Source organism: Oreochromis niloticus, linkage group LG13 (genome assembly GCF_001858045.2).
Source record: "Oreochromis niloticus isolate F11D_XX linkage group LG13, O_niloticus_UMD_NMBU, whole genome shotgun sequence".
In the NCBI taxonomy this organism is placed as follows: domain Eukaryota; kingdom Metazoa; phylum Chordata; class Actinopteri; order Cichliformes; family Cichlidae; genus Oreochromis; species Oreochromis niloticus.
In genome coordinates this window covers 1016624-1034719 of record NC_031978.2, presented here as the reverse complement: position 1 = coordinate 1034719, position 18096 = coordinate 1016624, and the positions used below count along the sequence as shown (strand labels likewise).

Genomic DNA, 18096 nt, shown 5'->3' with positions numbered 1-18096 from the left:
TTTCTTTAAAGTTGTGGCTTGATTCTGAAAGTAAGTAGCTAACTGAACTATTTCAAAGGTGACAGGGTTGTAAGTTCATCGCACACGGTTGGAGTCATTTATTCATGCTGTCACCTCCAATAACTGTTTTTTTCCCACAGTGAGTGTAGCACTTTAATAAATACACAAAACAAAAAAGAAATTTTTATTATAAAAAATTTCCTCCATTCAAAGATTTTATTTAAATCCAAGAATGAAACTAATGATTTTATTCAGTTTCTCAGCACAGCAATCACAGCGTCCATGTACGGAGATTTTATTGTGAAAGGTCAGAACAGGAAAAAAAAAATATTTTTCACATTAGTAGCAAAATTCTGTTTCTGCTTGTTGGTGGGTGGACGGCGTTTTTTAAAAGTGTCGGTGTTAAACTGAAACTTGTGACTCCTGCTTCTGAGGCTGACGTGTCTCCAAAACATGTCCGAAGTATGCGGGCCGATGACGTGCCACTCACCGAAGAGGTGTTTGAATACCTGTAGGTTTTAACTTACAGGTGTGTGTCACAGAGCGACACTGTGTTTAACCAGAAGACAGGCAGGAGCAGATAGGGTGGAGCTGACAGACGGTGTAATTACAGCTCTCAGATTTTACGTCCGCAGCAGAGGGACAGGATGGGACAGACACCTGAACACACACTGAGGCAAAAATACATTTATACAGCTTCCAGAAAACAAACACTTAAAACCGGACGGTACGGGTCACACTGAGGGCCAAATAAGGAGGTTTGGATGTTGCCTCTTTTAAACTGTTGAAACCTAAAAACATAAAAACATGCATAAAAAATGTTTTTAAAAAGTATTTTTTTAAAATAAAATGCCTTAAAGGCAGAAAAATGCCACATGTAAATGAGGGAAGATTGGATTGTGCAGCGAAGCAATTTGCCGCTTATTCCAGAGACTCAATAAACTCTTACAGTCCGTTTGTAATACTCTTTTACTACGTTATGAATTTAAAGTATGTTATTCGGTTAGGTTAACTGTATCTGACGAACAATGACACGACAAACGAGGCATTATAAAAAATTTTAAATCAGGTTTAAAAACTTAAAACATCCAAACGTGTGAAAACAACATTCTCATCAAGTTCACTTGAGGCCTGGATAACATGTAGGAGATGTTTAAAGGTCATTTTTCCAACAAATACTTGTATTTACAAGTATCTTATTAGCATTTATTGGCTACAATTATGGCTAGGTTGAAGCTGCAGTTCCACTAATGTCCACTGGAGGCTCCAGTAGCCTCATACAAATACTCTTTTGGCCTGTTTTTCTATTCTCACGAGTGTGGTTTTTTTTAAAGGTGTGCTGTAACTGACACTCAGATTCAAACACCAGTGGACGAGCTATCTGCGGGTATGGTATGCATTAATAAAGAGCTGCTGGGTCATTGCCAAGGTGATTCTTGTAGAACAGTTTTATAGCAGGAAACACACACAGCTGTAGGGCAGGTAGCACGTTAGCTGATAGATGGAGGTCAGAGGTCAGCGGGGCAGGAATGAACAGTGTAGAGGTCTAGTCAGGTGTGTGTAGGTGTGGAGTTCAGATGTTTATTCAGTTTACACACACACACACCTGAACATTCAGGTTGCTCATTGTACTGTATTCATTTTGGAAGTAAAATTTATGAATGAGACAGAGACAGAGTGTTACGACAGGTCGTCACAGATCTGTGACGTGAGCAGAGAGGTTTCTTGAAGGACTAAAGCGACCACGTGTCACATTTGAAGCAGTTTGTCTGCATTCAGTTCAGTTTGAATCCACTCTGATTCTCTTTTCTATGTCACACCGTGCAACAGCTGAAGCAATGTTAGCTTAGTTTGTTAACAGAAGAGCATCAAGCGTGAAGTCGATGTGAAGAACTGCAGTTCCTCTGTTTTCTTCCACTTCGTGCATGTAGAGTCTACGACACAGCGTCTGTGAGAGGCCAACGCTGTCCTGTTGCTCTGCAGTTTCACTGCCAAAGCGAGTTGGAGTTTCTAAAGCTGAACTGTGGAAAGTTGTTTTGCAAATACAGGCGTAGCCCCCTGGTGGTGGGTTTAAGGTAACGTAGCCTTCTTATCGTCTATGGTCCACGCAGTGGAAAATATTTCAGCTTTTGTGAAAGATTTGCTCATGGCTGTGGCAAGCCATCCGACAGATTGTGTCGAGTTGCAGTTCAGTCGGGGTGGAGGGACTGAGTGCGTGCTCGTGAGCTCGTGTGTGTCGGGGGTGGAGCAGAGATAAGTCACCGGTGGCAGGTTGCTTCCTACAGTAAATGATAAATGGATTAGGGAGGAGAGGGAGGAGGACACTGCTGAGAGAGAGAGGGGCAGTTAATTATGGTGAAGCGGTGAGTGGCAGGAAAGTTTAGGTGACGACTTTAAATCGCAGTTTAAATGATTACGTAAACATAACAGGTTTTACGTTAACCTTTACGATTGCAGACTGGTTTCAGTGCAGCAGCACCGATACTCAAAATGAGGATTTTATGGCTGCACAGTTCTTCTTCTTGCTGATTTGTCCCAAAGTAATTTGGAGGCATAACAATAAAACCACGGAAAGCAGCGACGCACTACAAGCTAAAATCCGAAAAGGTCTGGACGCTGTGTAAAATGTAAATAAAAACAGAATGCAATAATATGTAAATGTAATAAATTAATGTTTTATTCACAATCAAACACAGAAGCTCGATCAAATGTTTAAAGGTCATATTAAAACTGTTGAAGTTTTCATGTGTGGGTATTTATGAAAAAGAGGATTTATGAGGTTCAGCTAATTTAGCAGAACGTTGGCTAGCTCCCATCTAAAGCTGATAAAGAAAAAAACTGCACCGCACTGATATGATGTCCACGTAAACAAATATGGAAAACTAAATACCAGGAATGTTTGGAGGGTCAGTGAAGGTGGACCAGCTGACACATAATGACCAAAGACACAAACTAAAGGCGGTTTGAAATAATCACCACCTTTGGTTTACTGATTCATTATTAGTGGATTTAATTTAGTTTTTTCAGGTTTTTGGACTCAAATGTAAAGTTTTCTGAACCTGAATTTTCATATCCAGAAAGAAAATTGTCTTCTCTCCGCTCTCTGGTTTGTGACCATGTACATGTAAGTAGTACTGTGCACTTGGTGGTACCAGTAAATTCAATGCTCTCTGCACAGATCCAAGTTCAAGTCATCCTGTGATGGACTGTGCAGTAAAGTCGGGCACAGGTTAAAGTCCAAAAAAAACTTGGTTAATTTATACAAATATCAAAATCTCTGGCCCATAAAAGAGATCAAAGTAACAGAACTCAAAAGCTGGCAACAATGTCACTAACTCAAACAAACTGACCTAAATGAGACACAGATGAAACTTAAATAGTGGCTGATCAGCCCACAAAGACACATAAAGGGATAAAACACAAAAAAACCTAACTGAAACTAACTAACAAATTCCATTCCCCCCCCCATGGTCCAGAGTTGTGGTATGACCCAATTTGAAGGTCTCCATATAGGCTTGCTCCGCCCTTTTTCCACCTCCAGTGTAAACTAAAATGTGCGCACTTATTTTATTATGTGATTGTATAAGTAAATTAATTCTAAACCAAAACCAATTCTGTATTACTCTGTAAATTAAATCCTGTATTTAAAGAAAGAAAAACACAAGTGTAATTCAATTCAATTAAATTTAATTCAATTTTATTTCTATAGCGCCAAATCACAACAAAAGTCGCTTCAAGGCGCTTCATAGGTACAGAGAAAAACCCAACAATCATATGACCCCCTATGAGCAAACACTTTGGCGACAGTGGGAAGGAAAAACTCCCTTTTAACAGGAAGAAACCTCCGGTAGAACCAGGCTCAGGGAGGGGCGGGGCCATCTGCTGCGACCGGTTGGGGTGAAAGAAGGAAAACAGTAGTGTTGTGTAAGTCTATTGTCGCACTGTGATGTTTGGTAGATAATTACAATATGTGCGGCTGTAACTGCAGCCATCACACATACACATGACAAATGTTTACACTTCATTTGCACTGTTGTTATATTTTAGAAAAAGATCACAGTTTGGGTTGTTTCGTGGGTGGTCGCTGCTACAAACACTGACTGGGGCTGGTTTAATATCAACACATGGAGGACGATGGCGATCTGCAAAGAAACTGGTGCGCGTTCCCAGTCAAAGCTCTTTTTTACCACAAGCCTCATTCACCCAATCACACACATATTTATACAAGCACTTTTCTCTATACCCAAACACATTGTGACAATCTCTCATCGGCGTTCAGTCCCGCCCAAGGATACTTCGACATGCAGACTGAAGTGGGCAGAGTTTGAACCACCAACCTTCCAATTGGTGGTTCAGACCATTCCACATGCAGAGCCTGACCAGTTGTCAACAAGAAGTAATGCTGAGTGCTTAAGATGGGCCGAGATAAACGCCATCGTGAGGCAGGAAGAAGAAGATGAAGACGGAGCAAACTTGAACTGAGATGATCTGCTGTGACACTGTGAACATGGGCTGCAGTTCAAACAGAAAAGTGTCTCTGAACACAGCTGCGTGCATTTGCATCACCACACCAGTGCAGCACTACAATCATCTGGAAACTCAAGTGTTTTCTAACTTTATGAACTGTTAATATTGTCGTGTGAGACGTGTTTGACTTTGAGCTTTGAACTCAGGAGGAATTTAACAGATCCTCCTGAGTCTGTGCCACATTTAACACACCTGTGTGTCTTTCTTTACACACACACACACACACACACACACACACGTTCCCACCCAAACTCAAACCACAGGGTAAATACTTACCTTGTGGTTCACTGCGAACGTCATCTCAGCTCGTAAACTTAACTCACACACCTTAGCTGATCCAGCTCAGCACTGATTGGAGTCATTGTAGCCCGAGGACACGTCTTTGCCCTCAAAAGAGTGTGTGTGTGTGTGTGTGTGTGTGTGTGTGTGTGTAACAGGTGGTCCTACTGTGTGCCGTGTGTGACTGCAGGGCTCGATGGACACTCTTCCCTCACAATAAAGGACACTTCCTCCTTCCTCTGTTTACTCCCTCATCAGAGTAAACAAAGAAAGCTGCCTCTAAACGCTCGCAGACGTAAGTAAGTGGAGTGGTCATTTCCCGCTGTCAGGTATGTCAGCCCCGAGGCCACGGCGGAGGTTTGGTGACACGGCGAGTTTGGTGGCAGAGATGTCCCCTGAGAGCCTTCGTCACAGCTCTGCTTGAGAGAGGACGGAGAGGCCAGACCACACAAGGAGCACGGCTAGGACACGCTCGGGATTTTTAACATTTCACCTGAAGCCCTTTTCAAATCTTTCTGTGGACAGACTTTGTTAATCTGACACTGGGGAAATGCACAAGTAACAGCAGCACAAGCGTCAGGAGGGAACAGCGCATCACAGATTTTATAAAAAATAGAAAGACAAACAGATAAATATAAAAACAATGTGTACAGATAAGATTGCGAGTGTTATTTATATGCACAGAAAGTTGATATCAGGATGTGTCTGATCACCTTTTGTTGGTAAAAACACAAAATGACAGACAAAACAGCTTGTATGTATTCTAGTTTTTGCTTATGTCACTTTTACTTTATTTGCCTTTGGTGTAGAAATTTGTAGTTAATAAGCTCAAATTTCTTTAACTTTGGAACTGCAGACACACCATACACAATAATAATTGATATAAAAGTTGTGCATATTAGCTTCAAGGTCAGCACCATGATGTTTTGCTTTCAGAGGTTGAGTTTAACAGATTTAGATCTGAGGGTGGATAATTTATCAGCTAACGCTAGCATTGTTAGACATCACCCACAGGTTAGTGTAGCCCCGGGGGAAGCTTTGAAGTTAGTTTTAGTCATCTTGCAAAGAGTACAAACATCAGCAGCATGTCTGCAGCACATCCTGCTTTATTAGCATTTTGCACGCTATTAACGGACCACAGTTTACGAGATGAGCGCCGAGTTGTTTTCAATGTGACTTGAGATTAAGACCCTAAACTAACCACAGGTTACTGACATCAGAGATCAAAGGAGAAATATGGCAGTTTTTTCATAAACTTACATAAATTCTTTGTGCAACCAGAGAAGTCGCCCCCTGGTGGCCATTGGGGATTATTGCTTTTCTTTATTTTAATTTTATTACTCAATAAAATCCCTGAATTTATGTCATCAGTACTGGAAGACATACATTTATTCTTTGTTGGTACAGTTAGCTGCACATCAAGGCTCACTGTTTGTCTTCGGGGATGGACTGACTAATTTTTGGAGCCAGTCTCAAGTGGACGTTAAAGGAACTGCAGTTTGTGGATTTGCTGTTTAATGAACATCCATTAGTGACTTGAAACTAGCTCAAACTGCTGTAAGCAGAAGGAAAAAGATCGGACATGCTGCAGTGTGTGATGCTGATATTTTAATACTAACGAAAACCAAACATGCCCAAACGAGAGGAATGGAAACAAGGTGGGAGAAACAGAGACGAGGTGTACCTTTGGGAGGATTTTCCAAACTTCTTCTGCAGCTTCATCAACAGGAAACTAATGCCTGTTTCTAGTTTAGTTATTTCATTTTGACAATAAAGTTTTACTCAAACATGCAAAAAACCTGACAAAAGGTTCAGAGTTCTTAGAAACTTCTTGGAGTCTGATGTGCTAATGTTCAGGAGGTGAACCTTCTGGCTTCATCCTTATTACATAAAGACTTTCGCTGTCTGTGTGTGTGTGTGTGTGTGTGTGTGTGTAAAACATCCGACCAACCGCCTCCCCTCTCTGAAAACAGGCGTCTCTTTTATAAGCTCGAGTGGAGCAGAACAGTAGCCCTCGCTCCCGGCAGAGGTCACGACCTCTCGCCCTGGCCCGAACCCGATATCCCCGGCCTACCGGCTCGGCGGGGCGCTCCGCCTGAAAGATAAGGAAGTGGACCACCGGTAGTCCTGGTGGAGCCCCTCACCCCTGGGCTGCCCCGAGGGTCAAACCCAGTGCGCCTCACCTTACTCACCTTCCTCTCTCCCGTAGTCAGGGTTTCCACATTTCTCTATCGCAGATTCAATCTGTCCATTTTGCTGTATTTAACACCTTATTTTGGATAATTGTTTCAAAGCTGTTAAAGCGATTACATTTCCAAATCACCTCTCTTTGATACAAAACCTTTAAATGTCATCATGAGACGTGAGAGCACGATCAGGTGGAAACAACAAGCGCCACATATTTCTGAGTTCATCCTGAGCGATGGCTGCTCAGTCAGTTACACATCAGCCAGATGTTTCCAAGCACTATGTGAAGTATAAACCATCATCATCATGTAAAACTGAGAATATTTAAAAGCTGCAAAGCAAATGTAGGTCTTTGTGTTTGACTTTGGACTGACTTTGTCATTACTGCACCGCAAGATGCAATTACAAACCTGCACAGGTGTGTAGTTTAGATCAAAGTGATGGTCATTTCTCAAAATGTTTGTGTTCTGACGCTTTGAGTGCAAGTAAAGGACACCAGGAGCACAGTGTCTACACTCCCAAAACAGCATTACTGTTCATGTAATCTATGCAATGTTGGGTTTTTTTGGAGCCAGAATCATGATGTGTGCACGAAAGCATGGAGTGCTGAGTTACATTAACAGTCACTAGCTTGGTTAGCACACTGCAAAAAAAAATTTCAAGCTGAAATATCTTGTATTAAGTAAAAAATCTGCCAATGAAACAAGTGAAAATTGTCTAGTTTTTTTCTAGTTTTAAGATTTACTGTCTTGAAACAAGTTCCTTTAGCTTACTGAAATGTTGCCCTTTAGCTGATTCTGTCTTATTTTAAGTGTAATGAGATGATTTTGACTAGAAATAAGACAAATACTCTTGGTAAGATTTTGAGTTTTTGCAGTGCAAGACCTTATGTGTTCAGCTGTACAAAGATACCTGCTAATTTGGATCCAACCTGCTGACTAATGTCCAAGTATAAAATTTTACTCACCAAAAGTCATATAGACAGACAGATAAATGCTCCAGGAGCTCCGACAGCACAGAGGTCCAGTTCAGGTACTGCAGTGAGCTACAGAGCTGCTCAACTACACCTCCATCTTTAAGCTTTAATAAAACCGTTTAATAAAATCACGTGCTTAATATTTTCTGCTACTTTACTCACTAAACTCATTTTAATGTTTTTTTCTGGGGCTAAAATGACACAACACTCAAATTTCAAAGATTCAGACGCTCTCGGTGAAGTAGGAAGATGCAAGAAGGCAAACAGGTTCACAACATTGATTCTCCACCACACACACCGACAGCTTCCCTGGAGAGAGCTGCTGACGACAGGAGGAGAGAACGGACACGGATTCGTCTCCTGCTGGAATCAAACCGGGCGCTTCGCTTGTCTGCTTTAAATAATGCGACAGCATCCATGTGACCGATTCCAGACACAGAATATTTTTGCAGATCACAGCCCGATGTTGTGGCAAAATGTAAAATGATCTTGAAAAAGATTTCTTTGTGTTGCTCAGCCCCTCGTACATCCAAATTCAGACTGTTTAGTCCTTTAAAACTCGAAAATTGTGTCCAGATAAACTGACTGAACTGCTGTGAGACTCGTGTTGGTGGACACGAACAATATGTTGTTCTTCTCGCACTGCGATTTAGAAGATCCAGGTTTTTCATGACCAGACCACTTTGATTTTCAGATATGTTAATTATCATTAAATAAATATTTTCTTTGTATTTACTAGATGAAATCTTCCATCTCTATGATCCATCTTCCTCAGACATCCATGTCTCTGGTGGTGTTTCTCTACAAGCTGCTTTCAGTTGGAATATTTGAGTTAAGATCTGCATGCTTCATAATCTTCATGACTTTGGCCCTACACTTTGAAAATAAATCTACATGATGACATACGGGTGAACTCAAACACTGAGCGTCTGTAGACGACCTCGTTATCACCCCGTCATGAACTTTTCCCCTTCTTCCCTCATTCATCTTCTCTCCACTCCAGGGAACGAGCGAAAACTTTCCCTCTCCTCCCTCCTGCTGTTCGGCTGCTCGTTGCAGTGTTGGGTTTCCAGGAAAGACGGTGTAAAATATCCCACCACAGCTTCCGCTGTAAACCGACAGCTGCTCCGCTGACTGGCAGCTCTTTAACAGGACAGGAAGTCAGCGTCCACCAGGCTCCTGGTCCAGGTCATGGACTAAAAAGGCTTTTGAGACGAGGAGCTCTTTCACGCCAAAAGATTCTTCATTTTTGCTGACTGGTGATCATCTGCAAACAGGAGAAAACTCTCATAACTCCAGTTTTTGGTTGACTTATTCTTCCTCCAGCATTGTGATGTGGTGGTGCTGCTGGTGGTGAGAACCTAGAAAACATCCAACCTGAAGACCAGGGGAAAGTTAACCTGCAGTTCCTCTTATGTCCACTAGGAGCTAGAAAAGTGCACCAACCCTCTCATGTTAAATTGTCCAATTAGCAGCACAAATAAAACCCTGATTTCTGTTTCCATAGCGCTTTGACCGACAGTCGGAGGCTGACACAGGCGGCTGTAGCTGCTACACTTCACCTCATCAAACTGGACTCACGGAGCCTTGTGAGCGCTGCTTGTGCTGTTTGCTTCTTAATGCAGATTTCTAACACATAAACCTGCCATGAATCTTATGTTTTGATGTCTAAACTCTCTAATTTTACTCATGTATTCATTAGATTTTGCTTCTGAAGTGAACTCTTCCTGGTAGTCTGCTCGTTTTGTTTAGTCATGTATGAATTTTGCATTTCATGTTATTCAAAAACAGCAGCAGGAGTTGAAATGTTTATTCGGGTTCCAGCTCGCCACGTCATACTTTTACTCACACCAAGCATTAAGAAACGTACGATGATGAATGATTTACCGCGTTAGTTAACAGAAGTGGGCAGACATCCGCCAAACAGCTAAAACAGTATTAAGTGCTGAGATTTGCTGTCATTTGAGGCCAGACAAACAAGCGTGTCTACAAATGCCATCAGATTAAGCTCCAGTTTAAAAATCAGCACAAGAGTCCGAAATATCCTCCTTTTGTTTTCTGTGCTTTGATGATGACGATGGAGCCGCAGAGCTGTTCAAAGTTCAAAGCGAGCAGGCGCGCGGGCGTGCTGCGACGCGTCTGTCTTGCAAGTGTCGGTTACATGTGGAGAATCGACATGAAACTATAGAGAGGCAGATTAGTTTTATTCTGAATACCTTAATAATGATGTTGATAGGAATCGATAGCTCATGTCTGATTTAGCTGGAGAGCATCGCCAGTTACTTTGACCATCGCTGATCTCTGATATCTATATGCAGGACTTCAGTTCATCCTCAGCTGACCTGATTCTGAGTGGCTGGCCCTCGAAACAAGCAGTTTGAACAGCAGGTGTGGGACACTGTATTTCTGTAGTGACCATAGAGCAGGGGTGGACCTCTCCAGGCGTCAAGGGCCGGTGTCCTGCAGGTTTTAGACGTCACCCTGGGTCAACACACCTGATTCACGTGATTAGTTCATTACCAGGCCTCAGGAGAACTTCAGGACATGTTGAGGAGGTGATTTAGCCATTTAAATCAGCTGTGTTGGATCAAGGACACATCTAAAACCTGCAGGACACCGGCCCTCGAGGCCTGGAGTTCCCCACACCTGCCATAGAGGGATATATGCTCTTTGTGACATCACATACATCTGAGAGTGATGTTTAACACAAGCATCCAGCTCTGGAACAGGAGATAGGTGGCAGAAAACAAGAAACCACCACAACACATCTGATTAAAAATGCGTTAATGTAACACAGTGTCCTTAAACGCAGCGTGGAAGTTAATCCTATCGGTCCACTGAGGACAGCCTCACAAGGAAAGCTGGTTTGAGCAGTTTCAGCCCATATTAAGGTTTTCCTTTTCTGAAAGCAATGCAGATGTTGGGTTTCATATTAATAATCTATGAGCTCTGCCGTCTGTGTAACCTCTTACATACTGTCTGATTTCATCCCATAAATTAAACATGACATGTTATTTTTTCCAAACGAGATTGGAGGTCGCAGAGACGACAGCGAGCCTGACTGAACACGTTTTAATATACGATGCTGTGCGTACTGTATAAATATGTGTGAGCAGGTCCTTATACAGAGTATGTGGTCCAACTGCAGATCAAAGACCTGTGAGGTAATGAGTGTAACAGGTATTAACCATCACAGTAACGCAGACGCAAACAACCACACGATGACATCAGCAGTTTCAGCTTTCACTCCTAATTACAACTTCTGATTATTTTGGCACAACCAGACGCGACATATTAAACGTCTCCTTCTGTTTCATCTAATGAAATACTGGAACATAATTATCGTTGCAAAGGGATCGTTTATAGTTGTCATTTTCACTTGATTTACATTCACGAACAAATTTAAGGTTAAAAAAATAAACCTTTTTATTTTAAGACAAAGGCTAAATCGGGTTTATCGACTGTGGTTTAGGATTAGCGTAGCACAAATACACAAAGAGTAAAACTGTCAGTTTATTAATAAAAGCAATAAATATTAATACTGACATTAGAAACATATTTAAGTGTTATCAATGTTTAATACTGATAACACTTAAATACCGATGTGTGCATAATGTGTTTTTGCTCTTCAGCCTTCGTTAAACCTTCTTTTGCTTCCAATGACAAACCTACCACCCGTATGGAAAAGATATATATAAATCTTATAAAGTTTGTATCTGTCTTGTGTGAAACTTGTATGAAAAGCATACAAGAGTGAAAACAGATATAAGACCCCTTGAAAAATTATATAAATGAAACTTGTATGTTTTGGATATTTATTAAAACAATATATGAAAGTTTCCACTTTCATGAGTAAATCATATAAGCCTGATATGATTCACTATATGAGGTAGGCCACATCTTGTGCAAGTCTTTTATAAGTTTTTTCTATTTCTTTTCCATATGGGCAAACTGTGTTGTAGTGTATGAAGCTATGAACGTTACCTACTTTATGGTAAAAATATCAGGAAATCTGCAGCTCCAGCTGTTCGGAGCTCAGCATCCACTTCCTGATCTTTGAAGGACTCCGGTTCTGGAAGTGAAGTATATCTTCATTTTCTCTGATGATGTTTCAGAAAATCCTGCAAAGAGTTTTAAAGCCTCGAGTCAAACTGACCAGCTACGAGGTGAATCGTGAAAAGATCGGTGGAGGAAGTGCTCTTCCCATGATGCACTGCAAATCCACAGCGAGCCTCCAGTTTATTAAAACATGTTCCTTCTTTGTAGTGTTGTATAACAGAAGTTATATGTGTTGTGATAAAACTTTGGTTATATTTTGCAGTGTGTGTGTGTGTGTGTGTGTGTAGGTGTGTGTGTGTGTACAGGCTCGTAGCTCATACTCAGTCTGCTCTGGATGATTGAAGCGCTGTGGCTCGTAATCAGAACAGGAATGGGATTTATAAATCTGGAACCGCACTGTTGAGCTCTGTTGGCCAATGCTAAGACACACATGGAGCGTTCTCACTTGAATGCTTAAACATGTGTGTGTGTGTGTGTGTGTCTGTCTCAGCCTCAGGTAGCACAAGGTGAGGCTGAAGCACATTTTAGCACCTGTCAGACTGCGTCGGCATCAAACCTGGGGAGACACTGCTGACCCTGAGAGGCATGCAGCTACGCCAATCTCTCACACACGTGTGCATGTGCACACCCACACCCACACACACACCCACCCACCCACACCCACACCCACCCACACACACACACACACACACACACACACACACGTTTGTTTGTATTCAGCTGGACTCGGATCAAAGTTGAAGCCTTCAGGCCGTCAGTGCAGCGCTGCTGAGAGCAGCCACAGATCATCCAGTGTTTACATTACAACACTTTCTACTCTTTGCACACACACACACACACACACACACACACACACACACACACACACACACACGCACACACACACTTTACCTGCTGATCCTCACCCTGATAAGATGGCTGACATGGTAAATAGTAAACCTGAATTATCTGCTGTGAGCAGCGTGCAGCAGTCGGGAGACTTTTAAAGAACAACGTTGGGATTTCTCATGAAGCAGTTTTTTCAGTTACAAATGTGATTTTGTCAGTGAATAAAAATAAACTATGAGGACTCAAGAGGTTAAAAGGTCAGAGGTAATAAGATGCACAAATCTGATAGCTGCACAGGATAAAAGTGGGCGGAAAGTTGTTCAGATTTCATTTCCAGGTGATGTTAGGGTGTGCTCGTCTACCTCTACGCTTTGAAATATGCACGTCTGAAACATTGAATGCACGTGTTTCTGGGTTTCCTTGTCCGTGTCTGTGTGTTTAGCACGCTCCTACATGCCTCCCTCTGTCTCTGCTTTAGTATTCTCTGCCAGGTAAAACATCTGGAAAGTTCTCTGTTAGATTCATGCATCCGATGTGTCCTCACTACTGGAAATGCTCCTCCAGGTTTAGGCGACAGGTGGCACCTGGGTGCTCTCCGTGGATTCACTGAAAGCTTAGCTGGACACGATGCAGATCCAGCTGATCTGGACTTTTGGACCAGTCTAATGTCTAGAGCTGCAAATCTGCTATGCTACTGTGGGACATCCGAGTCCCTGCCAAATCTGTGTGAGTCGTTTGAAGACTTTGGACAACTCGGCATGTGTTCCTCGTGTGTTTTCACAGGTGAGAAAAATCCCAAAGTTACTTTGTCCTCCTAACGCGCACATTTATCCAGACAGCATCCATCATTGTGGTTCTTGTGATTCAGAGAGTCTCGACTTGGCCTAAACATCTGGGCCAACACTGGAGGATCAGGTGTGAGCATCATGCTGTGACTTAAACTCAGGCTTAACTTATCAGCTCATCAGTCCTCAGCCCTGCACAAACACACACTTCTATCCTCAGGATCTGTTCAGCTTCTCTGTCAGTCACATTTAACCATTTACAGCACGTCAGTAACAAACTTTACAACAATGACTCTCACTGAGAGGAACCGCCTCTCAAATGAACCCCATCTGTTGTATTTTGGTTTGGGTTGCCTCGGGTTGAAACCAGACCTGTGATCTGGACTATTGTGGATTAAAGAAGCCCGAGGCGCCGCCGGAGAAAAGGTCTCTGTTACAAAAGCTTTTAAAAGCTCAGGATTGGGATTAGTGGAATGGGCCTTTAATGGGATGAGACAACAGGGCAGGAAATGCATCTGAGAAACTGTGTTTGTGTCTCCGGAGAGAGCAACAGTTGTGTCTCTTTTTGCTGTTTGTTTTAATCCCACTGAGAAACACAGACTCCCAAAGATGTTCAAATGGGGAACAGCTCTTATAAAAGGTGCTTTATTGGTCAGTCTCGGTCGTTGTGTCCTTGGGCAAGACACTTCACCCGTTGCCTACTGGTGGTGGTCAGAGGGCCCGGTGGTGCCAGTGTCCGGCAGCCTCGCCTCTGTCAGTGCGCCCCAGGGTGGCTGTGGCTACAACGTAGCTTACCATCACCAGTGTGTGAATGTGTGAATGACTGGATATGTAAAGCGCTTTGGGGTCCTTAGGGACCATAAAGGCGCTATATAAATACAGGCCATTTACCATTTACCATTTATTTTTTACTGAACTGGTTTGTGACAGCCCTCTCTCACATATCAGATGACTTTGACGTGAAAACTGAATCATTTGTTTCCTCCTGACGCCGCGGAGCTGTTGGTGTGTTTGGACGGTGGAAACGCCTCGACGCGGAACAAAAATAAAGAAATCAATAAAACTTTTAAAAAAATTCATTTGACTTGGCAAAGACAAAAATACACAAATATACACATTTATGTAGGAACTACTTTGTTCCTACTTTCTTGATCTACCACTCATTTGTTTTTAAGTAACTGTGCCGTGATTTGCAGAAACAAAACAAATTTTAATATTGATTTATTTTTTCATTCATTCATTTATGTTCATTCATTCATTCATTCATTTGTTTCCATTATATATAAAATGAGGTAGACAGCTTACTGTAAACCAATCAAGAATAAGGGGAAATATGTTCACTGGACTCTTTATTAGGTACGCCTTGATAAAACCAGGTTGGATCTCATTTTCCCTTCAGAGCTGCTTTAATCATTTGTGGCACAGATTCAACAAGTCACTGGAAAAATTCCTCAGATATTTTCCTCCTTGTTGACATCGCCGCAGATTTGTCGGCTGCTTCCACGACGGGAATCTGTAATCCAGATGGAGTGACATCTGGTGACAGCGAACTCATCATCGTGTTGAAGAAACCGATGATGATGATCTGATCTTTGTGACATCAGAAGATCGTGGAGTGTGTTCACAAAGGGATGGACACGGTCAGCAACAACTGCTCCTGTGCTCAGAGATGCTCTTCTGCATACTTTGGTTGGAACAAGTGGTTATTTAAATTATTGTTGCAGTCTGTCCGTTCTCTTTGACCTGTGTATATTTGACCTTCCTCCGTAAACCTTTGAGATTTTCGTGTTGGAAAATCCCAGATTGACTTCCACTGTCACCAAAGCGCTGGCTCACAGGGAGGTCACACGATTGCTGGTGTTTTCGGTATTCTTTGTGTAAATGTTGGGTCTTTACTTTGAGGCACCGGTTGTTGTGATTTGTCTATACAAATAAAACTCGTTTGAATCGTCAGTTTCTGAAATATTCAGAGTCTGAGACAAATAACCGAGCCATGTCCAACACCACTTACATCACCTTCTCCCTTTATTCTGATGCTCAGCTCAACTTCAGGAAGTCATCGTCACCACTGAGTTGGTGTCGTGTGATTGGCTGATCAGATATTAGATTTAGGGAGCTGTTGAACGGGTGCACCTAATAATGTGGCTGTGACTGTATTTAGATTTGATTTGGAGAGAAAATGTCCCTTTAAGTTTCTGCAAAAACAAAGAAACAGGTGGTGGACGGCGGGCAGTAAAACTGTAAGGTTGTGGGGATTTTGTATGTTGGTCACATGATTCACAGGAACTTGTGATTTTGAACTCGAGCCCTCACAAGCTTGATCAGTTTGGTTTCCACTGACTGTTGCAGGTTAGTTTGTTCACAACTATTTGGAGAATGTATGTAGTAAAGATTATTCTATCAATTCTTTTTTGCAGTGTATTTAAATTCAATCATATTTCAGGATCTCTTAATATTGTGTGAGAGTTTTTATTTTTTTCCAGCTCTAATTTGGTCCCATCTTTGTGACGATATGAAAGAAAGATTCATTTCGATGTGAAACGTGAGCGTTGTGGGTTTGGGGGATTCCCCGACAGTCGTGGATGTCTGAGATGTGTCTGGAGATTATGGCGCTTTGGATAACATGAAGCTTTTTAATTAACAAGTTCACACATGAAGGCAGAAAATGAAGCTCCGGTCTCCTTTCAGACAGGTTGTAAAGGTATTCTGGGGTTTTTGTTGTGTATCGATTGGTTGATACTGGCTGTGATCAGCTGCTGGGTTTGGGGCTTCCTGCTCTATCATGGCTGCATATGGGCCTTTACTCTGTTTAAGTATCATCCAGAAGAACTTTCATGTCAGTGATTAGCAGGAGATGAGACCTGCGTGTACATTATATCCAGTCACAGCCTGCAGAGTTGCTTTATGTGCCCCAAAATAAGATTTTAAAGCTTTTTCCCTCCTTGTGACCTTTGAATAATATGAAATCACGATTTAAATTTATTTTAAAAGTCTCTCGTCTTCCTCTGCTATCCTCTGAGAGCAAAGTTATCACACACTACAGGTTTCTGTTTCCTCCTTTGGAAGCATGGCTTCACACGCTGAGTTGCAAACTGCACAGAGATGGTTTGCTTGTATTCGTGGAGCTCTCTGAAGTGTCATATTTGGAATTTCCTGCAACTTAAAGAAAATATAAAGAAGAGCTGTTACTCACTGGACTTCAGTACAATATGAACCCGAATGCCCAAAGCACGAGCAAAGCACAACAAACTGACGTTCTATTACACTGCTTCACTGAATGAATGGGATAAATGCAGAGAGGAATTTCCCCACGGGGATCAATAAAGTATACATTATTATTATTGTTATTATTATTATTATTATTATTGTTATTATTATTATCTTTAATATTTTGATTTTCTGGAATATTTTCTTTCTTTTTCAATTAATTAAACATTTTATTTTTGGTAATTTGAACTATTTTACAGGAGAAGCACCAAGATGAATCTTTTCACAGTGCTCATTTTCTGCTTCTTCAGTAGAAACTAAAGAAAATGTGAGCTTGGCATAGTCGTGATGATGGCTGATGGGAGAGCTGTGAGCGCTAAAGCTAAAATATTTTGCACGTTTTGTGGTCGTTTAGTGTTTGTTTGCTCAGTTTCATTTACCTTTGTGTCTGTGACACCGTCAGTGAACCGAGTTCAGTGTGAAAATAAAGATCTGCAAAGGGAACTTCAAGGTGTCTGCATTTTTAATGAGGAAGAAGAAGATTTTCCACCGCAGCAGAACTTGAAAAAAAGAGGCGTTTGGAGTGTGGGCGGGGCTGTGAGGTGGGGTTACTTCCTGATCTTGTTGAGTGAGCATCTCCATGGCATCCACTGGAATCAAAACATAAACTCAGATCATCAGATTTCACTTGTCGTTCATCTGTCCAGCCCACTTTAGCCCAGTGCACGACAAAAAACACAATCCTGCGTGGAAAGATTCTGCTGCATGGCTGAGAGTGGAAAAACACTCCACGGGACACCTCTCAAATTTACAAAACATTGCATAATAATCTGCAGAAACTTTACTGGAACATGAGATGGTTTGAAACGATTATGATTTGTGTTTGTTTTATTTTTCTTTGATTTTTGTTTGATTTTAGAAATAAAAGTCCTATAATTTTTATTCCACACCAAAAATTCATTTCGGAGCTCTCCGGGGTTTCCTCCCTCCCTGAGCCCAAATGCGACCAGGCGAGCGCTGATGGAATTCACACAGAACCGTCCTGTTAATTGTAGGTGTGAAAACCAGCAGCGAGGCCGTGTTTCCATCAGTCTGCCGGGGCGGAGCTCATCCACCTCTCCGCCTCAGTTTGGATAAAAGACACCAGCTAACAAACTCTCCAATCAGCACCAGTCAAATGTAAACGCAGCGCAGCGCGAGGACACGCCAACAACAGCTGGAGATGATGGGCCCAGTTTTACAAATGCA

The 18096-nt window shown here is 42.0% G+C and overlaps 1 long non-coding RNA gene across 1 annotated transcript; it reads right to left on the bottom strand.

Annotated features, from left to right (window-relative positions):
• Window positions 1-8762: 8762 nt before the first annotated feature.
• Window positions 8763-10391, bottom strand: LOC112841946 (uncharacterized). The gene is made up of 2 exons (XR_003213445.1): window positions 10186-10391; window positions 8763-9236 (listed from the first exon to the last, which is right to left on the bottom strand). It is a non-coding gene; the product is annotated as an uncharacterized LOC112841946 (long non-coding RNA).
• Window positions 10392-18096: the final 7705 nt, after the last annotated feature.